Raw genomic sequence first — 7996 nt, forward strand, 5'->3', positions numbered from 1 at the left:
ACAACTATATCTTAGACTTATCTTAAAAATGCCAAGGGTGTGTGGAGCTGGGTGTATTGAACTGATGGGGGAGGGGGCCGGAGAGAGGGAAGTCTCTGCAGAATGTGTGTGTGTGTGCAAGCTACTACAAGATAACAAACTTGTTATTCGGAGCAGGTTCGTGCCGGACACCAAATGTGTCTGTATTACCTCAAATGTTAAGAGACTCTTGTTTCCGGGTCCTCGGTTGGCTCGCGCTGATTTGCTGCGACAGGCTGTCGTTTTTATATCTCCCAATAGATGACTTGTAGAGGAGGAGCAGCCAACACAACTCCTCCCCGTTGTTATTCATATCTCCTGTTGGGTCTGGGTGTTCGGCCTCTTTTTTTCCTGCTGCCAAGACCGGAAGATCTAAACAGCACGCGAACCAGAGCAGGAGTACTTCTGTGTATTGTATTCTTACCTTTTACCATTAAAACAGATTATTGTTTAACCCTTTATCTGGTGCTTTGAATTCCTTCCTTTTATGATTTAACCAAGCTCATCAAAAGGACATGCGGAGCCGAGGTGGGTTTCAGACCACTCCTTGCTCCAACAATGTGCACCTAGGATAAGTAATAAGGGAGCTAGGAGTGATTATCAGTGCAGTAATAGGTTAGCATTTTTCGCTCAGGGGTCATTTAGATGCTTCTTATGAGACTTGTGTTTTGTTTTGGTAAAAATGGTTTGTATCGTCAGTTAGCTGATATTATTCCCGTTAATCTGGTATAACACATTAATAGGTTCTTAAATATTAAGATCCCCTGAAACACAGTGTTGTGAACAGTGGCGAGCCGTCAGGGCCCTCTAGGCCCTCTGTGAGGGCCTAAGATATTCTAAAAAATAATATTTGAAAACATTAAAAAAAAACATTTTTTTTTAAATATTATTTTTTATATTTTTGTTGTTACATTTTTCATTAGTTTTACCAAAATAACTTGATTTAATTGTATTTAAAATAACATTTCCAAATAAATAACTCCTTCGAATCTGCCTGTTCAGTTTCTGTTGGAATGTGAAGGGTTAAATGCCGTCTCTGCGAGTTCTCATTCATAACACTCCGTTCGATGTCTCACTATGGGATGCGCCTCATCCCGGAGCAAACAGAAGCATCAATCTCATTACGCCAATCCTGATTGGCTGGTGATCTTGACGTCAGCGTCAGGGAATCCACCCCCTATAAGTAGCTTGCGCTACGTCGCATGCGTCATTCAAACACCTCTTCTCGCTTCAGAGCACATCTCGATGGTAGCCGGGCTAGCTTAACAGTCCACAGACTGAACCCAAAGCTAACTTTCGGTCGACGGGCGCTCGCCGGCTACTCTTCTGCTTCGCAAGAAGACTGTTAATGCTAACACACCAGTTAGTATTACAATCGACCTCGCCGTTTCTTTCCTCGGAAATTAAGGTAAGGTTTTGATTTTTTCAAGCTAGCAACACACCTGTTGCTAGCTTGCTTTCCCTCACTACCGACACCACGGTAGCGAGGCTACGTACCTGTTACGAGCGGATCCTCTCCACGCCACGCGGCAAACAAGATGGACACCTCTCTCCCTCACACCAGAGGAGTCAGGGACTCTGAGTCTCGGCTCTGCGGCTGCGGGTTGAAAATATCAGGCACAGACTCACACCAGGTCTGCTCGTCCTGCCTCGGGCTGGAACACGCCCAGGAGGCTATTGCCAACCCTGGCTCGTGCGGGCATTGTGCCCGCTTCACCGTAAAGAGCCTCCGCCGACGGTTAGCACGCCAAGCTAGCTTGGCGGGACAGGACCCCTTCATGTCCGCTGATTTGCTGGCTGACAATCAAGACGCGGGGGCGTCCGCCGCAGAGATTGAGCCCCGCACTGTGTCGGTCTGGGGCTCATTAACAGCAGCAGCTGCGGAACCGGAGTCCTGCGCCGTGTCAGGCTGGGACCCGGTGGCGGCAAGAGACGCGAGAACGGAGCCCCACGCTTTACCAAGCTGGGGCTCACGGCTGGACCTCACGATGGTTTCGCCCGCGGAAGATGTCCTGGAATTGGATTATATGGAGGATGAAGAGGGTGCCTCTGAGTTCCTCCTGTCTGATTCGGATGAGCAAGAAGACGATATCTTCGTGTCATCGGCTCAGGCTGCAAAGCCGGGAGCGATGGCTGCTCTCCCGGGCAATAGCACACCAGCTTCGCCCTGTCTGAGCATGGACCTGCAGGCCGTGTGTCAGCGTGCCGCATCCAGACTAGACATACCGTGGCCCGAAATGGCCAAGGAGACCTCCAGGTCCCGCTACGAGGGAAAACATTTTCCCCAAGCAACGAGGACAAAGAGGCAACTCCTTCCTGTCTTCCCGGAGATGTTGGATGAGGTGTCGGTTTCGTGGAGAGACCGGCCCTTTAGCAACAAGGCCCCAATCCAGGGTGCCTCCTCCCTAGACTGTGACGGTGTGGAGAGGCTCGGCCTGCTCCGCATACCGCCTATGGAACCGCTGGTGGCAGCCCACCTCCTACCGAGGCTGGTCCCGTCACCAAGCAGGAACCCCACGCTGCCAGCGAAGGCGGACCGATTCCAGTCGACCATGACTGAACGGTCCTACAGAGCCGCAGCGTTGTCCGCCAGTGCTTTGAACGTTTCCTCGCTGCTAACCGCATACCAAGCGGAGCTCTGCGAGGATCTGTCAAGCAATCCTGGACCGGCCGTTCTGGACGAGATGGCCGCGATCACAGACATATGTCTCCGTGTTCAACGCTGCGCCGTCCAGGCCATGGGCAAGAAAATGGGGATCATGGTGGTGCAGGAAAGAGCTAGATGGCTCAACCTCACCAACCTCCCAGACCGGGAAAAGGAGGATGTGCTAGACATGCCCATTCTTCCCGAGGGGATTTTCTGCTCCGCTCTCGCCTCCATGCAGAGGAGATGCGAGTCGAAAAAGAAGGAGGACGAGGCCCTCCACCTCTGTCTCCCTCGAAGGGTCCAGCCGCTGCCTTCACAGCGGCAGTCCTTCGCCCAAGCTGCCTCGAACACTGCTCGGTTCAAAGTACCAAAACAGCAGAGGTCGCAGCCTGCCCCGAGTCCCCAGCCCAGGCAGGAGACGAGGGCGAGTTGGCCTAGAAAATCTCCGGTTCCGGCTGCAGCCCAGGCGCAGCCAACCCAGAATTTCGGCCAGCAGTCGAGGAAGAAGAAGCGGGCGGCCTGACAGCCCCCCCTTCTCCCCTCTGTGACAGAGCTGGAAGTCCACGGTTCCCCAGCTCTAGATGTGTTCCCGCTGCCTCGAGAGATGCCTCAACGCCATCCTCAAGTCCACAAAAAAAAAAAACATGTCATAATATTGTTGTTGTTTCTCACATAAACCATTTTCCGCTGACGCATCCAGGCTTCAGGCCAAGGGCGCAGCTCAAAAAAATTAAAAGAAAAACAATAAAAACAATAAACAGTCCGTCAACTGTTCCCCTTCTGAGAGCAGCTACGGCCTCTCTCAAAAGGCGGATAATAGACGGGTCTGTGAAGGCACCACCGTCACGCGCATGCGCAGTGCCGGCTGGGGTTGTGAAGGCACCACCGTTACGTGCATGCGCAGTGTCGGTGGGGATTGTCGAAATGGGGTACCACCGTGTTCAGACACTAGAGGGCCCCATAACACAACAAATAGAGACTCAGAGGGTAAGAGACTTGACATCTCCACTGGCTCTAAGGAGCATGCAGTGGAAGATGCTCACAACATCTGCTTGGGTTTTCAAGACAGTAACACGGGGCTACAGACTCCAATTCGCTGTCACCCCCCCTCGCTTCTCGGGCATTCTGTATTCACAAGCCCGAGGAGAGTCAGCCCATATTCTAGAGAGAGAGATCCTCTCACTTCTAGAAAAGAGGGCTATATAGTACCCGCCGAGCAGAGTCAGAGCGGCTTTTATTCCAAGTATTTCCTCGTTCCCAAACGGACTGCGGTCAACTCAGCCGTCTCTCGCATTTGCTTGGTCAAATGAGCAGTGCTTCATTTTTGAGTGCGTGATTAATAGCGTCTTTACGGTAATCGCCGAGAAGTGGCGCTGACGATAGTAAAAGTGCTTATGCTATATTTGATCAATCAATCAATGATATTTGATGAGGGATCAAATTATTTTTAGCCATAAGTTCTTAATAAAATTGGTACTGTTGGACTCAGTACATGTTAGACTACTACCACAAATACAATCAAGTACTTTTACTGTGTACTTTTTGAGTAATACTCTGTCAAACTCCCCTCCAGAGTACAATAATGCATGTTTTCTGCCCTCTTTGATGAGAGATACAATCATTTTTTGCAATGAGTTCTTAATAAAATCGGTTATGCTGAATTCTGTACTACTTGGACTACTACCACGAGTACAATCAAGCACTTTTACTGTGTACTTTTTAAGTAATACTTGTTTAAACTCCTGTCCTGAGTACACAAAAGAATGTATTCTGCTATCTTTGATGAGAGATAAAATGATTTTTTGCAATAAGTTCTTAGTGAAATTGGTACTGTTGGATTCAGTACTACTTGGATTAGTAGCAGAAGTACAATCAAGTATTTTTACTGTGTACTTTTTGAGTAATCCTTTGTCAAACTCCACCCCTGAGTACAATAATGCATGTTTTCTGCCATCTTTGATGAGAGATAAAAGGATTTTGTGCAATAAGTTCTTAATGAAATTGGTACTGTTGGATTCAGTACTACTTGGACTACTACTAAAAGTACAATCAAGTACTTTTACTGTGTACTTTTTGAGTAATCCCCTGTCAAACTCCCCTCCAGAGTACAATAATGCATGTTTTCTGCTATCTTTGATGAGAGATAAAATGATTTTGTGCAATAAGTTCTTAATGAAATTGGTACTGTTGGATTCAGTACTACTTGGACTACGTCTAAAAGTACAATCAAGTACTTTTACTGTGTACTTTTTAAGTAATACTTGTTTAAACTCCTGTCCTGAGTACACAAAATAATGTATTCTGCTATCTTTGATGAGAGATAAAATGATTTTTTGCAATAAGTTCTTAGTGAAATTGGTACTGTTGGATTCAGTACTACTTGGACTACTAGCACAAGTACAATCAAGTATTTTTACTGTGTACTTTTTGAGTAATCCTTTGTCAAACTCCACCCCTGAGTACAATAATGCATGTTTTCTGCCATCTTTGATGAGAGATAAAAGGATTTTGTGCAATAAGTTCTTAATAAAATTGATACTGTTGAATTCAGTACTACTTGGACTAGTAGCACAAGTACAATCAAGTATTTTTACTGTGTACTTTTAGAGTAATCCTTTGTCAAACTCCACCCCTGAGTACAATAATGCATGTTTTCTGCCATCTTTGATGAGAGATGAAATGATTTTGTGCAATAAGTTCTTAATGAAATTGGTACTGTTGGATTCAGTACTACTTGGACTACTACTAAAAGTACAATCAAGTACTTTTACTGTGTACTTTTTGAGTAATCCCCTGTCAAACTCCCCTCCAGAGTACAATAATGCATGTTTTCTGCCATCTTTGATGAGAGATAAAATGATTTTGTGCAATAAGTTCTTAATGAAATTGGTACTGTTGGATTCAGTACTACTTGGACTACTACTAAAAGTACAATCAAGTACTTTTACTGTGTACTTTTTGAGTAATCCCCTGTCAAACTCCCCTCCAGAGTACAATAATGCATGTTTTCTGCCATCTTTGATGAGAGATAAAATGATTTTGTGCAATAAGTTCTTAATGAAATTGGTACTGTTGGAATCAGTACTACTTGGACTACTACTAAAAGTACAATCAAGTACTTTTACTGTGTACTTTTTGAGTAATCCCCTGTCAAACTCCCCTCCAGAGTACAATAATGCATGTTTTCTGCCATCTTTGATGAGAGATGAAATGATTTTGTGCAATAAGTTCTTAATGAAATTGGTACTGTTGGATTCAGTACTACTTGGACTACTACTGAAAGTACAATCAAGTATTTTTACTGTGTACTTTTTGAGTAATCCTTTGTCAAACTCCACCCCTGAGTACAATAATGCATGTTTTCTGCCATCTTTGATGAGAGATAAAAGGATTTTGTGCAATAAGTTCTTAATAAAATTGATACTGTTGAATTCAGTACTACTTGGACTAGTAGCACAAGTACAATCAAGTATTTTTACTGTGTACTTTTAGAGTAATCCTTTGTCAAACTCCACCCCTGAGTACAATAATGCATGTTTTCTGCCATCTTTGATGAGAGATGAAATGATTTTGTGCAATAAGTTCTTAATGAAATTGGTACTGTTGGATTCAGTACTACTTGGACTACTACTAAAAGTACAATCAAGTACTTTTACTGTGTACTTTTTGAGTAATCCCCTGTCAAACTCCCCTCCAGAGTACAATAATGCATGTTTTCTGCCATCTTTGATGAGAGATAAAATGATTTTGTGCAATAAGTTCTTAATGAAATTGGTACTGTTGGATTCAGTACTACTTGGACTACTACTAAAAGTACAATCAAGTACTTTTACTGTGTACTTTTTGAGTAATCCCCTGTCAAACTCCCCTCCAGAGTACAATAATGCATGTTTTCTGCCATCTTTGATGAGAGATAAAATGATTTTGTGCAATAAGTTCTTAATGAAATTGGTACTGTTGGAATCAGTACTACTTGGACTACTACTAAAAGTACAATCAAGTACTTTTACTGTGTACTTTTTGAGTAATCCCCTGTCAAACTCCCCTCCAGAGTACAATAATGCATGTTTTCTGCCATCTTTGATGAGAGATGAAATGATTTTGTGCAATAAGTTCTTAATGAAATTGGTACTGTTGGATTCAGTACTACCTGGACTACTACTGAAAGTACAATCAAGTACTTTTACTGTGTACTTTTTGAGTAATCCCCTGTCAAACTCCCCTCCAGAGTACAATAATGCATGTTTTCTGCCATCTTTGATGAGAGATAAAATGATTTTGTGCAATAAGTTCTTAATGAAATTGATACTGTTGGATTCAGTACTACTTGGACTAGTAGCACAAGTACAATCAAGTACTTTTACTGTGTACTTTTTGAGTAATCCTTTGTCAAACTCCACCCCTGAGTACAATAATGCATGTTTTCTGCCATCTTTGATGAGAGATAAAAAGATTTTGTGCAATAAGTTCTTAATGAAATCGGTACTGTTGGATTTAGTACTACTTGGACTACTACTAAAAGTACAATCATGCTTTGCCTGTCCAGATACGATGCTGTAGTACATGGAGAGAAGTTCCTGGAGGCTGACTCCACAGAAATTATAGGCCATGGACTCCATGAGGACTGTAGAGCCATCACAGATCAGCATGACAGGTCTTTTTTTGGCTCCCCTTCCATGGAGTCTTATTACATCAGTCAGAAATGACCCAAGGAAAAAGGATATGGAGGCTATTGTGTGGTCGTTTGTGATGTAGGTGGCCACAGGGACAGGGGAGGATCCTTTGAACGGATTTCGGACCACCATCTCATACACATAAAAAGGTGAGGTTTTCCCTTTTGCCTTTTTAACAATGCTCCCTGTCGCATCCACATATACAATGTCTTCCCTGCACCTGTCATGGAAGAGGTCAATTGTTTTGTTGGACCATAGCATGACTCCTTTGGGGTGTGCTATAATTTTTTTAATGACTGCTTCCTCAGTCTCAAGCTCTTCCTCCATCATTTTTCTGAGGCTGATCATTTCATTGCTGTGCTTTCTCAGCTTCTTTCTTGCCTGCCAGGACAATGTTTTCATCACACCAGTTGATGGTACCTGGTCTCTGTTTCCAGAAGCCAACACAGTGTCATCCAGTTTATTGAGCTTATCAAGGTACACACTTCTGGGAAGTTTGCTGGTGAGGGCATTAGCAAGTGCATCCCTTTCATCTGCACGCACAGGCCGATGTTTGAGTTCTTCACAGTTGTGCCATGCTTTTTCACCTCTGAAGGTCACAACTGCCTTAAGGGATGACTCATCCTCAATGTCAACTTCGACCTCCACAGGACAGTCA

Source organism: Gymnodraco acuticeps, unplaced genomic scaffold (assembly GCF_902827175.1).
Source record: "Gymnodraco acuticeps unplaced genomic scaffold, fGymAcu1.1, whole genome shotgun sequence".
Taxonomy (NCBI): Eukaryota; Metazoa; Chordata; class Actinopteri; order Perciformes; family Bathydraconidae; genus Gymnodraco; species Gymnodraco acuticeps.